At 44.7% G+C, this 24,473-nt stretch overlaps 1 long non-coding RNA gene and 3 other non-coding genes across 4 annotated transcripts; all 4 read right to left on the reverse strand.

The window, feature by feature from the left end:
- Positions 1-13,851: 13,851 nt before the first annotated feature.
- On the reverse strand, positions 13,852-16,224 carry LOC133224222 (uncharacterized). Its single transcript, XR_009728789.1, has 2 exons — positions 15,822-16,224; positions 13,852-14,439 (listed from the first exon to the last, which is right to left on the reverse strand). It is a non-coding gene; the product is annotated as an uncharacterized LOC133224222 (long non-coding RNA).
- LOC133224282 (small nucleolar SNORD12/SNORD106) lies at positions 16,034-16,125 on the reverse strand. The gene has a single exon (XR_009728820.1). It is a non-coding gene; the product is annotated as a small nucleolar SNORD12/SNORD106 (small nucleolar RNA).
- A 786-nt stretch (positions 16,225-17,010) lies between the features above and the next one.
- LOC133224283 (small nucleolar SNORD12/SNORD106) lies at positions 17,011-17,102 on the reverse strand. Its single transcript, XR_009728821.1, has one exon. It is a non-coding gene; the product is annotated as a small nucleolar SNORD12/SNORD106 (small nucleolar RNA).
- Positions 17,103-17,541: 439 nt separating this feature from the next.
- Positions 17,542-17,633, reverse strand: LOC133224280 (small nucleolar SNORD12/SNORD106). The gene has a single exon (XR_009728819.1). It is a non-coding gene; the product is annotated as a small nucleolar SNORD12/SNORD106 (small nucleolar RNA).
- Positions 17,634-24,473: the final 6,840 nt, after the last annotated feature.

The raw sequence follows: 24,473 nt of genomic DNA on the forward strand, positions 1-24,473 counted from the left end.
GACACCCATGAGAGAATATAAGACAGGATAAATGTATAGTAGTATTTCCCAGCATACTTTCACATTGCTGGTAATTTCACCTCCCGGATTTCCTAATAGGTGATACCTTTGCCTCAGTCCATGTCTTACACAAATTATCTCCCATCTCATATTGAGCCCATGTGAACTTTCAATGCCCTCAGTCTCTCATGGCAGAATGCCACAGAGCACAGGGCAGAAAGTTGTTTTGAACCTAACATCGGCTAATTTAATTTGAATCTTTAGTTCTTGTATTGGAAGAGACAGGGACCAATCAATTCTCATTTACTTTCTCAAGGCCACTCAGGATTTTATGGATCTCCATCGAACTGTCTCTTAACCATCCATCCTGCAGGCTGAAGAGCCACCCTGCCAGGAGGGGCTGCCTGGCCAGTGGTTTGAGTCAAAGAGAGGTTAGCTAGCCTTTGACAACAAAAGAAATCACTGCTGTGGATGTGCTCTTGCTTTCCCATGCACCCCACTCATAGTATGTATTCATGCACTTAAGGCCAAGATGAAAACAAATTCAGACAGGCAGATAACAAGCTTTCAGTGTTGAGAAAAAGAGACAAGTCTCATGTATGGAAATATCCTAATGGAAGAATTCAGTCTTTTTCTTTCTTTTGACAAACTCAAAATAATAATAGTAAGAACTGGAGCAGCTGACTTATTTACTTCCACACCTGCTCCAGCTTACTTAAAATCCCTGTCTGCCTGCTTCCCCAAGGCACCCTGTGCAGAAAGCCATTATGAAAGAAGTGTTGGGAGGAAGAAGAGTCAGGAAAGGGAGGAAGGTGGACCACTGAGTCTTAAAAAAGGCTTATTTAAGAAAAGATTCAGGTGGAAATTTCTTTTGTCAAAACGAGTAAGCAAAGAATACATCTACAGGGATCCTAACACCTCTTTACTTGGAGGAGTTTCAGACTCTCTACTGACTCTTTCCTTTGCAGTGTTCTTACAGATCTTACAATAGAAGTGAAAAGACCTTTTAGCACCATTCCCCTTCTGTACACATATGATAGTTTTTAGAACACAGGGACTTGAGGGAAGACTTGATACCAAACAAGATTAAGATTTTCCTGAAGGAAATGTAAAATACAATCAGATTACAAGCCCATGTATTTAAGATTCTTCTGAGGGAGTTTTGGCCAGCACACCTGAACTGAGCTATTGACTCAGGAACCAGAAAGCATCTCATAGAGAAAAAAAAAAAAAAAGCCCTTCTTGTTAGAACTGAACTTTTCTATATCAGGAGGCCAACAACTGCTGCACACATCTTCAGATGTGCCATTGCCACCCTTGTAAAACTCACCCTCAGCTGGCTGTGAAGATGAGAACCACATCAGCTTTGCAGAGGGAGCACAGAGTGGACTAGCAGAGGGCAGCAGTCTTCTCTAGAGCCCCATTGTATGACCAAACAGGTCCAAAGCATCTGCTTTTTTTCAGGTCAACAGTTTTGTCCCCAAGGTACTGCCAAGAGAATCCCCACCACAGCAGAGCAGTTATGGCTGAGGAAGCACCTTCTTGTATTTAAACCCCATTATAGCACTCACCCTTGATAAAGACTTCATCTCAACACAGCAAAACTAGTGTCTCCAGCAGACTCCAACACATGGGAAGTGTGATGTGTTGATTCTGCCTTCTCCTCTCTCGTATGCAATGCTGCATTAAAAGACCGTGGGGGAAGTCAGGCTGGAAGAGAAGTAGGTAATTCCCACTCATTCAGATGAGGCCATATGCACAGAGAACACAGGTGTTGCCTTCTCTCTTCTGCCAAAAGCTCCTACAAAACCCCATCATGTACTGCCTCTCCATAGAGAGCAGGGCTATGACTCACCCCAGGGCATAAAGGAAACAAACTTGTTCTCATTAAAATGCTGTTATCTTTAATGAAAGCTGGAGAAAGTTCGAAGTGACCAAAAATCTTATTTAGAAGATAGGAAAGATGAATACTTTAATAAAACGCTTTTAGTGGTTTTCTGTCTGGGTCTTTTGCTTTCCCAATGGAAGGGAAAGAAAACCCGCCAACTTTTCTGAACCTGGTACTTTCAGTTAATGTTTTTCTTTTCCTAAGAGAAAATAAAGGATCAGTTTGTGAGAGTCTGAGACATGAGAGGGGACCCTATGAACAAGGTAAGGCATGTTCCTTTCCCAAAGCAGAAGAAAAGCTTTGAGCAGGTTTGCATTCAAATCAGACCTGGAATTTTCCCCGGAGTCTATGAAGGCCCAGAGCCCGATTCCACAGAGCATTACTGGGAATCTTTTAAATCCAGAATGACAAGGCACATTCTCTAGCAGAAGGAACACCATGCCTAAAATCCTATCAATTCCATAAGCTACATGACCCTCTCCCACATTAAATCAAAAGCAGTGCCTCACTTTTCAGATTCCTCCCAAACTAGCTCCATTCTCATGCTTTCACCAGCTGCCTCCACAGACAACTGCCTCCTCCATTAGCCCTTGCACCTTTGCATCCTCCTCCAGCAATGCTTCTTCTGCAGCCCACACCATGCTGTGAGATGGCTCCAGGAGCAGCAGGCAGCAGCAGCAGCCTTCCCTCCCTTCACTGACTCGAGCTGCAGCTCAGTGCCTCCTGCTTCTGTAGCCTGTGGCATTTCGCTGCTGGTGTTTGTGGATGAAAGAGATAAACAAGAACATGCATAATACAGCCAGCCTTCTCCCAGCAGGTCTTTCCTCACTCCAAAAAACCCACAGCTCAACAAGAAGATGAAACTTTTAATCTTCTTTAACATAGATTATTTTATTCTCTTCCTATGAGGAATCTCCAAGTGTGCACGAGATGCTACCCCAAGAAACAAGAAGCACACACGTACCCCAGAAACAGCAGCCCAGCTCACAGCCCACAAGATCAGCCTTCCCAGTCACCATCAGATCGCTGTCTCACACAAGTCGATCTGTTTGTCTGATGTGTTCTCAATGTAAGAGCCTGGCACTCCAGGCCACCATTTCTCCTTCTCTTTAGTCACAAGCAACACTTACAACTGCACAGGCATTAATACAAGCCCCTTTATTTTTTGACAAGCGGTTATTTATAAGATTAAGATGAAATAGATAAAGCATCTTCATCTTCTGGAACTAATAAAGCTAAGTGAAACAAATTAGGGGTTTTTGTGATTTTTTTTTTTTTACAATGGGTTTCCTAAAAAGAGCCAAAAAATTGTCCTTCCATGCAGCATAAGACTCAGGATAAATGAATCCACCCACAACTAAAGGAAGCCCCATTTATTCACTCAAGCTCTTCTGTAAGTCAGCAATTGCAAATGGGTAATACGCAAGTTGCAGCATTAGGCTCCAACGTGACACGGCACCACTTGTCCCCTTGTCACCCTATGCAACACAGAAGAGTTGGGAACAGCCTTCAGTTTCTTCAATGCAGCTATCCAGGCCACACATTTGTCACTCTGCTAAATCTCTCCCCAGATTTTAGAAAGAAAAGCAAAGCAAATCTTAAAGCAGCATACACACTGCTCAAACAGAATGCTGAGGGGTCTCTGAATTCAAGAGCATGCTTAAATGTGGTACTCAAAAACATTACACTGCACACAGACATAACTGTTCTGATTAATCAGGCTCCGTAATGAGCTATACAAGCTGCAGAAGAAAGCAAATACACTTACTACAACTGGTCCTTAAACTACAAGTTGATTGCACATCCTAAGAAACCTTGGCTTTAAATTAGTCTCTCCAATAAACTGAACATGCATCGAGATCTGACTGGAATAGGTGAAATTTGAAAGGCAATTGGTTTAGTATCAAAATACATTTCAGAAATTTCAGTTGCCCAGATGGAAAACAGGTTGAGTATTGCCAACATCAGCCAAGCCTTTAGCTGACACTGGTAACAACATTAAGAGAAAAAGCAGCTGATTTCTGATTACACTGTCTGGATCTCTTCAGTCCAAGTGCTGCCTGTATCACACAGTCACACTGACTTTGTTTTATACATTGCAATTATCAAGAAGTCAAAGAGGTCAGAGAATAGACCCCAGTTTAATCTCTGCTGTGCAGAGTTCCTGGAGTCCACAAAGGGGAAGACTCCTGATCTGATCCACACCTCTGCCAGCCAGAGATAATGTGAGTGCATTACAATCTCATGGACCCAATGAGTCAGACACATCTGGCAGAGTCTACCAAGTGGCACAGAAATCACTGTTTCAGTGTTGTAAGCAAAGCTTGATCCTGCTGAGTCCTGTCTACCGAATAGGCCTCATTTGTGCTGGCAGTTCCTTGTCCTCACTGGGTCTTTTCACTTGACTAAGCATTTGTAAGACTAGATCCAGAACAAATGAGTCCTAGTTTCTGGGACCCTCCTCAGCTTTAGAACCATATTACCTCTTGAAATGTGCCCATTTCCCCTTGTTTTAACAAGAAAAAGGTAGCAAATTGACACTTGAAAATTAATGAAGTTATAGCTAATCTACAAAGATGATGTTTATTTGCAACTGGGTACCACTTACGTGATGAAACCAAAGGCCTTATCTACAACTAATATATTTCCACAAAAGATTCAAGATCATCCATCTGCACAAACCCAATCTGAACACAGAACATGGAGAAGCAGCATAGAAATATGACACAAAATAGAGCTTAAAACCAAAGCATTGACCCAAACTGACAGAAGTCAACTCTTGGCACAGAGACCCCTTCTGTGCCTGGCATTTCTGACTGCGAGTAGGAATCAGCATGCAGCAATAACAGGGATGACAATAAACAGAACCTGTAACATTGCCTCACCTATTTAACAGCTTTATTCAATTGATGCAATTTACATGACATAAATGGTCACATTTATTTTCTTAAATGACAGCAGAAGCTGTCATGGGCACAGGGAGGCATTGACCAGTCAAGCATTCCTGTTCCATGGGCAAAACCAAGTCACAGAGTGCTCTGCACTTTGCAATTTAGTAAATGCAGAGAAAAATAGTTTGCTTTGTTTTACTTGGAATAAGGTGCACTGATTACTTTTTTTTCCTCTCCTCTAGAAATTAACTTTTTTTTTTTTTACTATTTCAACACTATTTCCACTACACTCAGGTTTGAATTATAAAACTCTAAGAGAAAGTTAATTTACCTCCTTAATGCATATTCCTCTCTTCAGTTGAGCTCTTCACTCTTTCAAGGCTCCTACTCAGATCCATGAAAAATGATGCAGTAAATTACAACAGGAAGAAAGATGTTGTAAACAAGATAAAGAAATTAAGTATATGAAGAAAACATTTTTACCCCCTTCACTGTTAAAGTGTGTTTTATATAAACAAGCTGTAAACCTCCACCAAGGTATTTCCAGTGGAATTTATTTTTTATTGCTAAGAAACTTGCTATATTTTTCTCATGGTAACTGTAGGAGGTAACATATTGAAGACTTGACTATTAAAGACTAGTGGCTTCTGGAAAGATACCGGGTAAAAGAAGTTTGATCTAAAACAATTCAGCAGATGGAGATGTTTCTAGACAGCATGTTTCGAAGACTGCAGTGTGTGAGTCCTTTGTTTCTTATCGGTAGGGATAATTGCATAAAACAGGAGTTTCCTGTTATTCTCTTATCAGGAGGTGCCTTCTTTTGTCGACTAAAATCACCATTAGTCACTGTGAAAGTTTTGACAAGGATACAAGCAGGGGATGCAAAGATTTGGGGAGAATGGGTTAACTGCATCTTCTGTTTTTTCTGAACTGTTTTTGCCCTGGGACCTCACAGCAAGTTTACACAGGCAGACTCCCAAGTCCAACTCTCCAGGTCTTCTGGTAGGATCTGCCCTTTTGTCTGGTGCCTGCAGGATGTGGGCTACAAATCTACAGTGTGGGGATCATTAGCAATATTTGACAAATTAGCTTAATTGTCCAATGGATGGTGAAGGAATGTGTTTTGCTGAATGACCAGAGCTAACTGCAGACCTAGCAGCTATTGTGCAGTAGCCAGACCAGGATTTTATCCTGACACATTGCAGAGAAACAAGTTAAGAGCTTTTTTGGTTTCTTTTCATAAAACTATATTTCCATGGACCTATGTGATGCTGCCAAATTAAAAATTAATAGAAGTGCTGTACATTTCTGTTCCAACTGCAGCATAGCATTGCTATTAACACTGTCTGACTCAGAGCCTTCAAGAAAACAGTCAGCAGTTGACATCTGGATGACAGAAAAGGTCACTAGGCTTTAAATAAGATCTGAAAATTCTGAAGGGACTTTAAATAACATCTCTAATGAGTCCAGGAAATTGGCATTAAAAGCCCAAGTATTACTATCTCTGAATATTCCTTTTCTATCTCTGCTGATAATGAAAATAATGCTTAATTGGCTAAAGGAGACACAAAAGCAGTTCACAAATACCAGAAATCTAAATCCTGAGGAAACTTCCATGTGTGAATTTCAGATTTGAAGAATTATAATTGTGTTGATATTCATGTCTTAAATCCACAGAGCTTTGAAAACAGAGATGGATGAAAAACGATCCTGAAAAGCTTTTCCAGTTCCTGTCCCCACCCATGCAACCAGCTCATAGCCATAGAATTGCATTCTTTTGTTTCCCTCTCTGCATGTAAGATCTTCACCAATATAGAAGGAACACTTTCAACAAACTGGTCAGTCACACACACTTGGAACATGGTTGGCTTCAACTACTTCTTGGTCAATCTCAAAATCACCCTGATGCACCCCCTTTCCAGGTAGGTCTCTCACTTGTGTGCTATGTGCTCACATAGCTTATTTGTACTCTCAGTAAACTAGGATCAGACAGAAGAGGCCACCACAAGAAAACCCCAGGGATTATATTTCCCAGTAAAACAGGTTATCAACATTCAGCATGAAACCAACTCCCTACCTACAGTCACTGCCTTGACTTAGGTACAAAAAGCTCAGCTATGGGAAAATTGTGTAACTGCTGTTTATTTAACCACTGTCTTGAAGGCAAAACCAAAGCAATGACATCTTTCCACCTCCACATACTTGGTGCTCTGATAATATCAGATCTCTGAATAAGATGACCCAAGTAACATCTCTTACAAGGACTCCACAGTCCAGTTGTACAGTCTTCTGCAACACGGTCCAAAGAGAGAAAAACCAATTTTTGCTTCTCCAAGAAAAGTTAGATTGCCAGCTGCTTTAGACAACTCACTGTGACAGCAACTTGGATGAGTTACAGCTGCAGAAGCCAGGAGCCAGAGCACCATGCATATGCCTACAGATCTTGCAGGATATGGGAACTATTCCTACTGTTTCAGCTCCTGAGGTCTTTGCCCCCAGTATGAGGGAAATGAAGGTGAATAAACCCTGTGATGATGAAGATGAATAAATCCTCTTAACACTCCCATCATTGCAATTCTCTCTTATGGGATCTCTCAGGGATCCTGTGCAGGTTTAAGGATAAGGCAAACCTACAGTGAATCACAAGTCACCAACAAGCCTCTCACCCGTGGCTGAACCCAGGGATGCACTCCCGAAGGCCTGAGAGATTCTGTCTTCTGTTAACCTTGTGGACCTTCCATATAGCTTTATTATCTTCCTCCTTTCAGCTCTTGAGCCACAGTCAGAGAAACAACAATGCTGTGACTCCCAGCAGCTTCCCAGATGTGACTTCATCAGACAGAAGGAATATCTGACAACAGCCAGATAAGGGTGAACTTTCCTCTTCAGTGCAAGAGAAAATCATTAGGCTCATCCTTGGAAAAGTGCCTTTGCCAGATTCCTGCCACAATTCAGACAAGGAGAAGGCAGCTCATGGAAGACTGTGACTTTTCCATTACCACTTTGGTACCCAGCATATTATCCAGAATCAGAGGAAAGACTAGCAGGGAGTATGTGCCATAGTTCAGAAGAGCAACAGAGAGGTTTTACAGATGAAATCACAACTAGGAGCACAAAGTACATGTTGCCCTCATGATAACAATAGCTGTCATGAAGCATGTGCCTGATGGACAGGTTTAGGGAAGCTAGGAACAAGAGACGCACATTGCTGTTAGCACCTTTGGCAATCACCTTTTCTCCAAGCAGTTTTGCCAAGCCCTACTGAGGTGTTTCCACAGCAACAGAAATTGCTGACTAACAAATTTCTCAGATGCTTCCAGTTCTCTAAATTTCCAATAAAATTACACTTACAAATATCCTGCTGTAAAAAAAGTGACAGTGAATACTCAAAGTCAGTTTTGAACTGCTGGTGTCAAGGGCCTGATCCACATCCACTGAAAAAGGGATTCAGTCTCAAGACAGGCTTTCCCCCATGAGCGCATATCTCAGGGAAAAAGTAAGTTTTTATCTCCCCTTGGTAGACAAAATTCTTGCAAACATGAATGAAGACTAAGCCAGTGTAATGTGTAACAATTACAACAACACTCTCACAAGCCTGCAGATGGTTCGTATCCATCTTTTTTCATCAGCAAGCCATTAAATTCTTCAGCTTGATTTGGGAAAATTGGTGGAGGTAGGGCAACGTCTACCATTGCTGCAGTCATGTACCACAAAGGAAGTGATCCAAGCTGCTAAACAAGGGCAGAGGTAGAGCTTAGGTTTTCTCCCCACTGAGGAACGGTATCTAGAAGTTAGCTGCTGCCTACAGGCCAGGCTCTATCTTGGACCAGTATGCAAGCATTCCAGTATATGTGGGAGGATCAAAAGCACAACCTCACTCTATCAATTAAAAAGCAGCCCTGAACCAGCAGCAGTGAGCTGTTGAAAACATTATGACCACCCACAGTTGGAAATGGAAGCATGTGTGGAGCCAAAAGCATGTGTGCTACTCCAGGCCAGCCCCTGGGTGCTGACATACCACCCTACCTTCAGAGAGCTGCTTTCAAGAACATGCTTCAGGGAATCCATCTGAGCAAGCAGCACCACCTGGGGCTGCATCTGCTTACCTACCACCCTCATGCACCAGATGAGCCTCCTCAGCCCTCTGGAAGGACACCTGCCACCCTGCTGGAGATGGAAAATATCCCTTGTTTCTTTGTCCAGTCAATGCTGAGACTGCATCTCCAAGTCTCTCTGGACATCCTCACTGAGGAAGGTTACATGAACTCAAGGGAATCTGCATACAGCAGAGAAATTAGGACAGCCCCTGGCTTTAATATTTGCTTTGAAAAAAGACTAAGGAAGTCAAGCTTATTCTCAGCACTGGAGGGAAGATTTCAAGCTCACCCAGCCACAGCATTCAAAACCGAACAGAACAAGTGACTGACACAGTGAAGTACAGACTATCCAGTGGAAACTTTTCTAATTATAACACTGAAGAACTGCAGATTCTCAGGTAACACAGAAATGGTCTTGAAGCCATTTCTATGAACCCAAGTCAATCTTAGAGAACAGAATGGAGTTGCTTTGAATTATAGAATAGTTTGGATAGGAAGGTTCCTTCAAAGGCCATCTAGTCCACCCCCCCTGCAATTTATCTGATGCAGGGATATCTGATATACATCATGAACATGGTCTTGCATAAAGAACATTTTTACCTATTACCAAGACAACTCTACCTGCAAGTTGCCAGGTGTTTCCTATCTGCTTTATAAAAGACTTGAGCCCATTTCAGTCATTGGAAAGTGTGTGAAAGGGGCTGCATCCAGTCCTTCCTAGCCTTACATTGGCACTGAGCAGGAAACAGGTGAAGAGAATTTCTTCAGACACCAGGGTACCTGTTTCTGTAAACATTAATATAACTAGCACTTTTCTCCAGTTTAATTTACTGTGGAACAATCTAAAAGGCTTTAGCATCAATCTCTGGTAGGTATCACTGGGCAAAAGGGAGATTTTGGTGGTGTGTGCTTGGAACCTCAGCAGAAAACCAGAGCTCTCACTGTCCCTTCTCTTTTCACCCTGTTGAGAGCACACCATTCCTCCCTCTGCAGTGAGCTGAACCTGAGCATCGGCCAGGTGGTCTGAGCAAGAAGTCACAGCAGGGAGCAGAGTGACATAAACTGCAGTTTTCTGCAGATGAAGGCTGCCAGAAGACAACCAGTCAGTGCCCAAGCGCCTCAGCCCTACCTGCACCCTGTGCCCAACACATGGATGGGAAAGTGCCTGGGAACCCTACGTGCTATAATAAACCAGCAGACCCCACAGCACAAAAATGGAGAATCAGGCTGAACCAAGACAGTTCACCCCATTACTGAAAGGGATCTGGCATAAAGGGTGAAAGAAGAACAGAAGCCTACAGCTGCAGAACATTTCTCTAAAACACTGGATGCTGTAGGAGAAAGAAACCCTCTGCTTCAAAAAGAAGTCTTCCCCTTAATACCTGTGTGGCAGTCTGAGTGTCCTGAAACGTGGATCTTCCTAGGGCAATCACAAAACCAAGCTTTGCTTCATTGCTGTCCATGATAACATCTAGTCTGTCAGCACAGCTGATGTGTCAGATAACTTAATCCATCACTGAGCAGAGAGGGAGGCAAAGGAAATAATGCAAAGAGTAGAAGCAGCAATGAGTAAATGGACCATGCTATTTCATAAGCTAATGCAGTCGCTTAACAGATGGATCTGAAAAGAAAAATCACCATGCAGTCAAAATGATGCCTGGGTCTTTGGGAATATAAATGTTAAACCTCTCACTGTGTATGAAAACATGTCTATTAAAAACAACATCAGACAGAAATAATCTGTGCTATTTTCCTCTCAAATGCTCAAGGCACCAAGAAACAGAGCTGTTTGAGAAAAGTAAACATTTGCTTAAACATACCAGCCTAGTGAGTGACTCCAGTTTTAGTCTGTTCCTGCTAGACCTGATGGAACCCGATGAAGACAATTCTGCCTTCATCCTCGCTGCCCTGTTCAGGCACTTTACAGCAGCTCAGCAGAATATGAGCTCAGGACATGCTGCGATAATCCTTTGCCAGCCTCTGAGAGGTAGTAGGGAACTCTCTGTGCAGATAAAAAGCTGTGAATCAGCCTTTGCCCAAAACATACCTCTTGGCCTTCCTCTCCTATCCATCTCAGGAGTTCACCAGCACCTGTGGAACTCAGGCAAGCAATGGGGCAACAAATGCCAAAGATAGTTCTGAGTGGAAGAGCTGCAAATTACCTTAAAATTCATTGTTAACACCCTCCCCATCTTTTATCAAAAGGGCTATCTATATTAAGAGATTTTCAAACTGAGTGATCTTGCCTCCATGTTTGTTATAGACAATAAAGTTTAATGGTTTCTGGGAGGACTACTTCATTGCGTGACTGGCACACAGTTGTACTAGGAAGTCCACTGCAGCTCAAGGTTTTGAATAGATTACGATTACACACAGAAATCATCATGTGTTTGAGCATGGTATGTGGAAGTGTGGAGCAAAGGTGCTGAACGAGTACCAGGGGATGCTCTCTAGACTCAAACCAGTTCCAGAACTAGAAAAAAAACACTGTAGAGACAGATATAAAATGAAGGCACACCTACGGAGCTCAACTGTTTGCAGGTATATCAGCAACTCCAGCAGATGAAAGCTCTGAAAAAAAAGCCTGTCAGTATGGAAGACTTCATCCACCTCAACTCCTCTAAATAAAAGACTTTGGCAAGTTCAGATGTTACTTTCAGGGTTTGTCTCCACCTTGCCACACTTCTTACAGATGGTCCAGAGGTTTATTACAGCACACTGCTATAGCAACAAGGTGAAAGTACCCCAGAACAACTCAACAAGCAGTTCGATTTCGAAACTCGTGGGCCCTAAGCTTTGGGTAACGCATGCACACAGCACCCCCTACAGCTGCCAGGTCAGGACAGATCTGGAGTCAGGCAGTGCAGCTCCTCCTCCTAACTAGCCCCCGCGTTCAGACAAGAGGTTGCCTACAGTGGATCAGCTATCAGACAGCTTTGTCTTCCATCCCTATGCATGTATGCAACAGCACTGCTTGAATGTTAACCTGAGAAACTCTCCTAGAAGAGGTAATAAAACATGGAGAGAGCATATTCCAGCTACATCTTACAGCTCCCACTGCACAACCACCACTCTCCATTCCCTAAAGCATGCTTGCTGGTAGGTATGCTCATTAGATTATGGAAGTAATTATATTAGCAGCTCTGATCCCTCATCAATATGTTTTTTCAAGACATCATGCTGCTTATATTAATTGAATGAGAAAAATCTCTACCCAGTTTAATATGACTGCTTTGAATGCTAATAGCTAATTTTCCATCACTGCTGTTTCCTACTAAACATACATGCCAAAGGCCACTATCAGCTCAGTTTCCCTCCCCTAACCACTGAAACTGTTATTTATGCTTTTAAGTAGCAGAAATACCCTCTAAACTTGTAGTTGCTGTAAATAATCTCCAATCCACTATGGTATTAATTAGGCTGTTCCTATCAAACAGTAAAAATAACACATCAGTATTTCAAATGCTGCAGGACATCATTCCTTAAAAATTTCCTCAGCCTACTACCCATGCCTTACTTTTGCCCTTCTGCTTCTTCAATCCCAGTTGCCCCTGTTGGTCTAGCTAGTTCACTGCAGCCCCTGCTGCTTCCAGGCAGCAGCCCCTCAATTGGTATTTACCATGTATGACCCATCAGAGAAAGGCTTCCACAGGCTCAGAACTAGCAGCACAGGAACCTTCAACAGCTGCCAGACAGCCCTACTCCTCAGGAACCTAATGAAGCTGCAGGGGAACTGGGTTTTAACCCCACCCCTAATGCACATACCTGCTGTGCTGCTTCCCTCTAACAGCACCTGGGGATCACCTACTTCCATCATTAGGCCCAAGGTTTGAATCTGAACCTGCTGTCTGAGAGACTGCAGATTAATATATATTCCAGTTCTTCACAACAGCTCAATTTGAAGGGGCCATTTATTTCATTTGCATTGCCAGTGGGGTATACAAATGCTACCAGACCAGGACCTGCATGAGACATCTGCCGAGGTCTATTTGTGCATCAGATATCGCTCCTGACTCCCAGACTAATGGGCACAGCAGCCCGAGAGTGCTTTCTCCCTCCCTGCAGAACACTCACCACCATTTGACACCTCTATGTGTGCAGACATCACATGGCACACGTACATTTACACATAATTTTCACCCCTGCTGAGGCCAGATGTGTGGAGTCAACTGATTTGGGATATGGAAAATCAGAGGTACAGGAAGCAATACATCTTGGGGCTCTTGGCTACCTCTCTGGCATTAGAAAAATCTTTAGCTTCCTCCTGCTCAGTGGTTCCCTACTTGAAGCACATATGTGCTGTTCGTATTTCATTCTTCTCTGCAAAGCTGGAAGTTTGCCAAAGAGCATCCAGGGGAACGCTGCAGGATCTGGATGAACATCTGTCACCAAGTCTCTAGCCAGAAGCAGTCATTCCTGCTAGATGAACACATGACACAAGGGAAATGTCCAATTCCTCACAACAGCTGACATCCCTTTCCCCTCCTTCCCAGACTGCTGTCACTAAGATTCATGTATGGAAGAATTTGTAAAGCCACTGAATGACTCACCTGGGAAGGTGCTGACCTGTAACTTTTACCAGGCCAGCTAGAACCACCACTGAATCATGTTCTACTCTAACAGACAAACTGAAGAAGCCTTTTTGCAAACATAGTGCAGACTATACCTCTCCCTTTGGTCTAAAAACCAGACCCACTGTCAACCTTTTAGCACTCAGCTGTTATGTGCAGAGAGCTATACCCTCGTGTTGCTTTCTGCAGCACAGCAGCAGCCACAAGTCCCAGCTAAGCCCTTGTACTTCAGGGTGAAGCTATGACCATGAGGTCACAAGGTCTCCTAGCTTGAGGCTGCAGACACCTCTAGGTAAGCAATGATTACAAAGAAGCAATCTTGCCATCCAACTCCCAAAACCAGTTAGCAGATCCAGATACTGGCTGTTAAAGGCATGCGAAGAGAATTTCAGTCACCAGCTGAATTCATCTAGTACTCAGATTTTATTAAAAACAGGTTCTAAACAGTACAGAAATGACACTGTGCTGCAGCATCCAAGCTGCCCCTTCCCCACTTTATAGGCTGCCAATGATACATCACTAAATTTTCCTGGATAACAGGGGAGAGCCAAGACTTGAATCCCACCCTCCTTAACACAGCAGGCCATCCTTCCCAACTTGACAACTGCTCTCTGAGGAAAAGCTTCTTTACTTTTAATGGTTGTGGTAGGGCCGTATTAGCCGTCAGCCCTTAGAATGCAGCCCTTGGAGACAAAAACATCCAATTACATTAAACATGCAGCAAGTTCCAGAAACCATGACAGTTAAATGCCTCATACCAAGGGAAAGAAAAATGTAACACCCTCTGTCTGTAAGTTGGCAGGACACCAATCTATCACTCCTGCTAGCTCTGAGAAAAGACCAGAGCTGCTGGCAGGGTGATGTGAATGCTGTAGCTTGGACAAGTGATCACAGGCATCAGCATGGAGAGGGACATCATTAGCAGAAGACAGCTTTCTGCTAGTGCACTGAAATCACAGCAGGTCCCAGGACAACTTCTGACAAATCTCAACCTGTCAAGAAAACAGCCAACATTTTGTCAGTCCACTCTACTGCAAACAGTAAACATACAGCTTACAAACAGCCCCACGAAACTATACAGCAACGGTTTGCTGCAAACAGTAAAAACTTCTCTGCCAGGCACCCCAAATAGGACACACTTAAAACTGCAGGAGCTATTATAGTACTTGATAAAAACCTAGGAGAGCTGAGCAGAGAATGCCAGAATACTGTATCCGGTCAGCTCTACCAGCTTCACCACCTGACACAGACCACTTTTGCCCTACAACTTCTGAACTCAACAGTGCCATATAGTAAGGTCACATTTATACTCTTCATAGACAGAAGCTACTAAAAAGACTTTTGGGATACAATAGCTGAACAAGAGGCACCTAAACAGCAATACAAGGTTGTAACTGAATGAAGCCAGTGACAATAACTGCTTATCCAATGAAGTTCTGTTAAGCACATTTTTTCTAGAGCATTAGTGAAATACCAATCCAACACTTAAGCTTTCAGATGACACAATCACTGAGCTTCTACTAAAACCGAAACAAAAAAAAACTAAAACAAAGAAAAACAACTAAGGCAATCCTCCTCCTACAAATATACACACTGCTGAAAGCTGATTTTATCCATTCTCTGCAAGGCATTGAGAATCTTCTACTGGAGGAGGCAGGGGGGAAATATCAATAAAAGCTCCCTGGCTCTCTGTAAGAAGCACCTCATTTAAACACTGCTTAAATGGGGCAAAAAAGCTGCCCTTAAACTGAAGTCCATCAGAGCTCTCTGCCATTAAGATATTTTGAAAGTATTATTTTACTTATCCTTTTTTACACGTCAGATAGCATTATACAATCAGTGTTACTGTACGTGCAGACAGCACCCTCCAGTGCTGCCAACCGTTGAAGCACACAAGGTATTTCCCTGCAATAGAGGTGCAAGTGCATGTTGCCTCAATATACAGCCACATGAGGAACTGAAGCATCTTGCACCTATGGCGTCAATCAATCTGGCTAAAGAAGATACATCAGCATTACATATCTGGTGGGTTAAAAAAAACCCTTGAAGTCATTATAACAGATGCTCTTCAGCCAAACATTAAAAGGCAATCAATTACATTGTGAAAAGTTTTCATGTCTAGAACAAGGGACACACTATTATAATCCTTATAGGAAAGACAGCAAAAGGCAACTGGAGTATTTCAACAGGGACCGATATCCAGGTCCACCCTGATACTTAAAAGGGGCCCTCCACCAACAGTCACTCTACACATCTGTCACATCTCCAGGGACACAAACCTGCCAAAGCACTGCAAAGCAACTCCCTTCCAGAAGGGGGGGTGTGTGTGTGTCCCTTTATCTAAACCAGTGAACATAGGCGATCAAAGACTTACCATTCAATCTCCCCTGATGCAGGGGCTCATGTGGTCAAGCAAACTAGGCCACTGCCCTCATCACACAACTGATCACTACCAGCTACAGCCACCACATCTCGTCTCCCAGAGGCTCAATACCCCAGAGCCTTTGCAGCACCCTATAAATAAAAAGAAAAGGAACAGTTAACACCAGGCCATACCAGAGCTGTGGGACACAGCAACACTTCCCCACTGGTGCATCAGACACGATCTGGCTTGGAACAGCAAGAAATCAACACTGTCGCTCTGATGGGGAAAAAATTTAGTCATCATTTACACCAGCAGTCCCATGGGGTTAGGTGGCTGCACACCCACAGCAGATATGCCACCACACTCCCACCTCCTGTGGCAGATCTACAGGGAGGGAGTTAACTTATGGCAGAGGAAGGGACGATGCCATGCGTATGTACGGCCACCACTTGAGTGCTGAACATATGCAATTCCCTCACACTCCCTCAAGTTGACCAGCATGGAAAAGGGCAAAAAACGACCAACAGCATTTCTCTTCCAAAGGGACGCACTTCAGCCAGGGTGACTGCTTCCTCCCCCTTACTGGGGCAGCTACTCTGAGCAGCAACCACCCATAGGTCTCCATGCAGGGTGTTCTTAAAATGAGCTTTCTGAACAGAATCCATCAGGGACAATGGCACAGACCTGTAAACCACCATCCTGCTCCAGCTCAGCCTGTACCGATGCAGCTTGCAGATTCCTTGCCCTGCTGATTCCTGTTCACTAGCCACACCTGCCACGTTGGGCAGGTGGAGCAGGAGCAACACAAGGCACAAAGGACCCAACTGCTATGCTTCTACCCGAGGGAAACCTCTGTGCTTTTACTTCTACAATATCTAGGCTAATGCTCAAATTTACACATCAGCCAAGTCTCTAGGAAAAATGGAAGCAACTCCCTTGCAGAAAGGTGTATATTTAAATTTAATTTAACAGTTACTCCAAGGACTTACCATCCTTACTTGGTAGAGATTCAACACATGGTGGACCAAACCAAGCAACTACCCTCATCACATAACTGATCACTGCCAGCTACAGCCACCACATCTCGTCTCCTAGAGGCTCAACATCCCAAAGCCGTTGCAGCACCCTATAAATAAAACGAAAAGGAACAGTTAACACCAGGCCATACCAGGGCTGTGGGACACAGCAACACTTTCCCACTGGTGCATCAGACACGATCTGGCTTGGAACAGCAAGAAATCAACACTGTCGCTCTGATGGGGAAAAAATTTAGTCATCATTTACACCAGCAGTCCCATGGGGTTAGGTGGCTGCACACCCACAGCAGATGTGCCACACTCCCACCTCTTGTGACCTGTCTGCAGGGAGGGAGTTAACTTATGGCAGAGGAAGTGGCAAAGCCATGCACGCGTATGGGGACCACTGAATGCTGAGCAACTCCCTTTCAGAAAGGTATATCCCCCATCTTTCATTTTTTGTTTTATTCAATTTAAACCAGTGTTGAGTTACAACTCCAAGGACTTACCATTCTTACTTGCTACAGATTCAGCATATTGGAGTAAACCAGGCATCTGCCCTCATCACACAACTGACCACTACCAGCTACAGCCACATCTCATCTCCCAGAGGCTCAACACCCCAGAGCCTTTGCAGCACCCTGTAAATAAAACCAAAAGGAACAGTTAGCACCAGGCCATACTACGGCTGTAGGACACAGCAACACTTCCCCACTGGTGCATCAGACATGATCTGGCTTGGAACAGCAAGAAATCAACACTGTCGCTCTGATGGGGAAAAAATTTAGTCATCATTTACACCAGCAGGTCCCACGGGGTTAGGTGGCTGCACACCCACAGCAGATGTGCCACACTCCCACCTCTCCCAGCAGACTCATGGGCACTGAGTGAATTCATGCAAATCCTTCCCCAGAAAGCTGGTTGACTGGCATGTTTAACAGGCACATTGGATAGAGATGCTACAAAAATCCAGAGCAAACACACTGATATATGGAGCTTCAGCAGCAGAGCACAAGACAGATGTAAAACAGGAGGCAGGCAAGAGGTAAGAGATTACACACTCCTGCAAACCCAGCCTTTATGGCCACGTGAGGCTTCCACCTTCCAGTGCAAAGGCAGGTCAGCTTGGCCATGAACACAGTACGGGTCATGCAGTGAACACTACTACCAGCAAGGGGCAGGGCAGGAAACCTGCAGCAGCAGCCCCTCCTCCAAGGGCCCACTGCAACCAGCCCAGCTCTACCCCATGCCAGGGCTGCAGCAGAGCACCCGCCTCCAGCATGGCCTGGTCCCCAGCACACTGGCCTCAGGGCACTGACCACTCAACTTCCCAGGCTGTGGACTTCTTGACCCGGTACCTTGCACATAACAGGAGTGAGACAACACAAAAAGGGCCTAGTGGCAAAGCTTTTGCAGGAAGAAACCCTCTCAGCTCCACAGAACATATGCTAGTTGTCACACCTACACATCTATTAACAGAATCACGTTACCATTAAGGCTGGAAAGGACCTCTAGACATCATCTAGTCCAATCCCCCTGCCAAGGAAGGGCCACCTACAGCAGGTTACACAGGAACATGTGCAGGTGGGGTCTGAATGTCTCCAGACAAGGTAACTCCACAACCTCCCTGGGCAGCCTGTTCCAGTGCTCTGCCACTCTCAGTGTAAAAAAGTTGTTCCTTATGTTATGGTTTAAACTTCTCATGTTTTAGCTTATCACCACTGCTCCTTGTCCTGTTGCTGGACAGCACTGAAAGGAGTCTGGCACCATCCTCGTGGCACCCACCTGAAATACTCATATGCATTAACAAGACCCCCTCTAGACTAAACAGGCCCAGGGACTAAATGTCACCAACGACACCAACCTGACAAAGCACTGCAGAAACAGCTCGTTAAGTTTTGGAAAAAAAACCCCAAACCAACAACTTAAGAAATACTTATTTTTAAGCCAACGAGGCAGTTACTTTAAGGACTTACCATTCCCCCCTGCCAGAGGCTCACGCATGTCAGAGCAAACCAGGGAACTGCTCTCCTCGCACGCCTGACCCTGAGGCATCAGATCTCTTGGAGGCCCTGCGAGGGAAGCCAAAGGAACTGTAAGAACTGGGTCTCGCACCTGCCTAGGGCACAGCGGTGATTCCCACTGGTGCATCAGACACGACCTGACTAACAGTGAGAAGACAACACTGCCGCTCTCACGTTAAAAACCCGTCACCACCGAGCCCCGGGCCCGCACCGCGCTCCCGCCTCCCCCGGCAGGCCCAGGGCAACAACCAACACCTCCACGCGAAAGGCGGCCGGGCGATCGCTTACCCGGAAGCGCCGCAGGAGCGCGGAGCAGAGCCCTTGGGGACGGGGCCCCAGGGGCTGAGCAGGAAGAGGCGGCCATGCCACTAGGCCTCACCGCTCCCTCAGAGGGCGGGCAGGGAAATAAGACCGGCCGCCCTCTGAAGCCCGCTCTGGCAAGAAGAGCTATAAGGAAGGCGCAAAAACAAAACGCCCAAACCCACCAGCCCTCCGAGCTCGCCCGAAACCCATCCACTACCGCATCCTACCTCAGCCACGCCGGAGCAAAAGGACGGAGAGTTCCGCGCGAGGCACTTTATAGGGTCCTCGGGGCCCGCCCCGGCCCCGCCCGCGCCGAGGCAGGAGGCCGGGCTCCGGCGCCATGTTGGGCGGTGCCGCTCGGGTTGCTCTCGGGTTCGGTTCTGTTTTGCCCTTTACTTTTCTGACCCTGTGGTAGAGGGTTCCGCTCCTCGGGCAGGCCGTGGGCAGAGCCATCCGCTGCCCTCTCCGTCAGGCTCGGAGCTGGTGACGGGGTCCTGAGGTGTGCTCGGCACTGGGGGCGGCCGCTGCCGCCATTTCGCGGCGAAGGGCAGGACGGGCGAGGCGCGTGCTCGGCCGCGCCGCTGAGCCCTGGCTCCGCTCGCCTCATGGCGGTGCGCGCGGGTCGTGCCCGCGCTGTGTGTGAAGAGAGGGCCTGATGCCGGATTAAACGAGTGTTTCGTTGTGTATAAAGATATAGACAAGGCTACAAGATAAGGCGTGCAGCAAGATGACCACGTCTTCTTTAGAATTGATGTGGGCCTTCCATCAATAAGGCCCAAGAAATAGGTAAACAGCTGCAAGAGGAAACAGCTAAAGGAGCTTCTCGTAAACTAGCCCGTTTGTAATTGTAGTTAATTGGCAAGACTTCCAGTGTCCTTAACTAGCAGAATTCCATAAAAGGATAAAATGAGTAGGGGTATTTCTCAGCAAATGACTCCCAGGGACCACTCCTCAAATTTACAGGGCCTGTGTGCTATGGCCTTAGCTACCAAAGTTACCATATGCAATGAATAACAAGAATAGGGTGGACATTTTTTGGAATTACGATTAATATGTATATAATAAAGGTATATAAGCTGTAAAATGTCTCTTCTGGGTGTGCATGGTAGGTGGAGTGATCCCCTATGCACCTCAATACCGTAAAAATGTCAGCTTTCTAACCTATCGGTCTCATTAGAGAGTTTATTTCCCAGATTTTGGTGACAGGGTGAAGGCAGGTGGGTGCAGCCATGTGCCTGTCCCTGCACTTGGAGTTGGACCCTGTGGCTGCAGCCTCCCACCCAGATCTGGCACCAGCACCGCAGGGAAGCCTTGGCACCATTACAGGCACACGGGATGTCACACTGCATGGGTGCCTGGAGACAAACCGGTGCTGAGTGCACCCAGGCTTGTGGCATCAGTACATGTAATGTGTTTTGCTGGGATGAGCGAGTGTAGCTTTGGAAGTTAATTTTCTTTTTATTTTCCTCTTAGAAAGAAAAAAATCCAGCTTCAGAGATGTTTAGTGACTTGCCTAAAGGCACGTGCAAGTGCAGCGGCAACATCAGGCCTGTGATCCAACCTTATTCCAGAACAGGAGCTCCCAAACAGGTAACTGAAGGACTGCCAGTTTACACCACTGCTCCTCTCCCAGTTAGGCTCCTGCTGATGTGCGACTGGTTCTGCTCCGGTTTGTGTCACTTAGGGGATGCCCGCTGTGCAGTTTGGGGAGCACAGCACAGCAGCAGTTAACTTGCTTTTAGGTGGCAGTTTATGTCTTGTTAAACAGGTTGCCACCGAGTAATGTGAGGAATGGAACAGGCAGCAAAGGATGTATTTTGAATGAGAACAGCCTGGCTTGTAACCCAAGCACTGCTGTGTGTTGCGATTTTATAGCTGTAAATTCACCTCGGAAATGGGGCGTGAAGGTCAGCCAAGCACAGTGTTTATCCTTCACCAGGGGTCGCTGCATAGTAGAGGGTGCCACTGTATGGTTCAGAAATGTTCTCCAGCCGTAGGCCCCCCTCCCAGCACCTCCTGGGGAACACAGGAAATCTTGTCACTAGAGTAAGACTTACTAAAGAGATGGGGTTGAAATGGAGTCAGTTGTAAGAGGCAGGAGGACAGGCAGGGGAAGGCATAAAGCCATATACCAGTTTTACATGAGCAGGGTGGTCTTTTGGGCTAAACAGGAGTTGCAACAACCCTGAGTTATGCAGTAAGCAGCTCTGGTCTAGACTAGCTCAACATCATGTAATTGCTCCATGCTTTAGTTGTTTTTCTGTTTGTAAAATACACACTGGTTATGCCAAATCACCAGGCGTAGCAGTTCAGTTGCTCACTCACTCACTCAAGAGTTGCATGAAATGGGATGTGGGATTTGTCACCTCAGTGCTCCAGCAAACCAGCTGTTCCTTTGGTATCAAGCTTCTACTAACTAAACAAGGATTCAGTGACAAGGGGACCAGATCAAGCTGATTGCAAGGTGAGTACGTCCTGTGGGACCAATGGAAGGGGTAGGTCAAGGATGGTGCTTGAAACGTGGCAAGAACAAGAAAAGACACATGGTCTATTTGTTGGCTAGTTTGCAAGCATGCAGCTGAGGCTCTGCAAATATGCCAAGAGAAGCCACGTGAGGTATTTTAGACACTATGAAATGAGTAAGCCTATCTTGTTTAATTCACCTCCCTGTCTAGTAGTGTCTGCAGACATAAATACTGCAAGTACATATATAGGCCTTACAGTATGTTTGGTGTAACACTGCATAATTCAGCTACCCATTAAAATGCTTTTACCAAATTAAAACATGTTTGTAGGCAACTAATTCTTGAAAGCAGCTTATCAAACAGGACCTGTGGAATAAATCTCAATCCCATTAATCCAAGTTCCAGAACACCAAAAGATGAAAAGACAATCATGAAAGACATGTTAAGAGGATTACAGGGAAAACTAATCTTGTTATGCTGCAAACCCATGTCACATGTTCAAGAGAAACTGTGAATGTGATTTGCGTTGCCTCGCTTGGCAGGGAAGGAGAAATGGGAAGGTCTGGGATGTTAAACAGCTGCAGCAGAGCTTAGTATCAAATTTACTTGACTTCACTGGGGTTTATTCTCCTTGTCAGAAAATGTTGCAAATCTCTTTAGCTAGATGAGTTCTTCAGCTCAGTTAGGGCTTGTTGTAGCAAGACTCGTTGAAGTCAGGAATTTCCTCAAGAGGCAGCAAAAGTCAGGACATACACAAGTCCCAGTTCTCCTTGTTACTTACTTCAGAGGGACCTCTTCTGTGGGTTTTTGCTGGCCAGAGCAGCCAGCCCATGCAAGCTTCACTTCACATCTGATTAGCAGGACTTTTTGCTGCAGGTCAGCTATGTGCTTTTCTTGCACAGTGTGGTTATTCCCAGCAGCTGCAGGCACCAGCAATTGAGGCTGGGCCTCTCCTGTCTTGTGTTGTCTGTAGGAGTCACACTCTATAAGTGACTGACTCCTTACTAAGGAGTCACACAACCTTACATGCGTGGCTAACGCCAAGGAAAAAGGCTGAAAGGCAGTTCAGTCACGCACATGTTTTTAAAAGTATCACAACTTCTGAAGAATGCTGTTGCATTATATGCCAGCCTTCACAGGACATGTTTTCAGCTTCGTCCAAATGCCAACACTCAGTGCTTAGCACAAAATCATCCTTTTCTCTAGGAAGGGGAAACCTGATGAAAGAAGAAATTTTATGAATTGCTAAAAAAGACCTTGTTAATCTGATGGGATGTTTAAATATTTCACATGCCAGCATCCAACTGCTACATTGTTACGTTCAAGGTTTTTCTTTTCTATCAGAACTGAATATTACAGAAAGCCAAATTTTAATTGGGATGCAACCTCTGACTTCCCAACATAATAACCTGAACTGAAACCCCAGTACCAGATGTCGCCAATATTCAGGAAAATTCTAATACAGATTGTAATCCTCTAGCATAAAGTTTTTTAATGTAATAACAATAATAACAAAAAAGCAAGCTATGCATTCAGGAAGCCATGAAAAGATCTCTCTGAATTGTTGGGTCAGCAGCTTCACTGTGGAGTATTATGGTAATTAAAATAAAATAGTGCACTGACAGGGTATTGAAAGAAAAATGTGTGAGCATGTGCCAAATCACACACACTGGTCCTCTGGAATATGCAAAATTCCAAATACAAAACGTACAGAATGGATTAAAGGACAGTAAGAAAGAAACTGCCATAGTTTGGTTGTGGAGCCAGAATTTTTCTAGCCTGCAGCTACAACTAGAAACAAATGAAGGCTGTGAATGACCCAGCTGAGTTTCAGCAAGAGACCCAACAGGGAGATGTATTCAGATTTAACAGTTTAATAGGCTTATTTGCACAGAAATTATGTTCTCTTTTTTTTTTTTTTCTTTCTTTCTCCAGACTGTTAAGGGTTTCCATCCAGAAATGACAGAAATGGATCACAGAAACTTTGGGCCAGTTTGCAGCAGCAGGTTTAGAGGTCAGTAGCTGTGGATCACAAGAGATACAATAGAGTCTTACAAAGAGATCCCACCATTCATTTTTTCATGAACGCAGGTCTTCCCTAAGGACACTGCACTGAATCAGGGTCAGTGCAGAGCACTGTACCTTGCAGGACCAGGTCCTTTGCTGATTTTTATGCATTTGCTCAGGTTTAGCCTTACTCAAAATGTTCTAACAGTACTTCTAAGCTCAGATAAACTATTTAAAATGTGGAAACAATAAATGCCTATTGGCCAAGCAATTGCCTTGTTAACAGCTGGGTACTAAGGATACAGAATTTTCTGATGCTGCATGACACCAGTAAGATCTTGCAAAATTATTGTCTAGACTCTACAGAAAACATTTTTGGAGGGAGAAAAGAGCTTTGGTGGTTTACAGATTACACAGAATACACACATATTATTAGCAAATAAATTTTATATAGGCATTGATGAAAGACACTGCTCTGTCAGAAAGAGATGGAGCAAAGGACAAAGGAAGTGGTAGACTAATATGGTACTACTTAAAAGTTAGTTTAGAAATGTTTATATTCTTCTTTATCTTGCAAAAATAACCAAGTGGTTTTAGTCCATTTACATGGGACAAGTTTTCAACTGCAGCATGTTGAAAGAACACATGCGAGAACTCAAACACAAGACTTTTCAGTTTAACACAGATGGAAACACTTTGGTTCCAGAGGTAAACAGCAGTTTAGTTTATCTGAACAGTGTGCTATTAGCTATGATCTGAAAGGCACCACATGCCTTGCTAGTGGCTTCTTGGGATCAGGATGTGTCAAGGTAAGCAGCACAAAGGGAAGAGAACACATCTAAGAAG

The sequence above is a fragment of the Neopsephotus bourkii genome, unplaced genomic scaffold (genome assembly GCF_033783945.1).
Source record: "Neopsephotus bourkii isolate Nb327-2 ecotype Australia unplaced genomic scaffold, CSIRO-AGI_Nbou_v1 NB_1663, whole genome shotgun sequence".
Lineage (NCBI taxonomy): Eukaryota > Metazoa > Chordata > Aves > Psittaciformes > Psittacidae > Neopsephotus > Neopsephotus bourkii.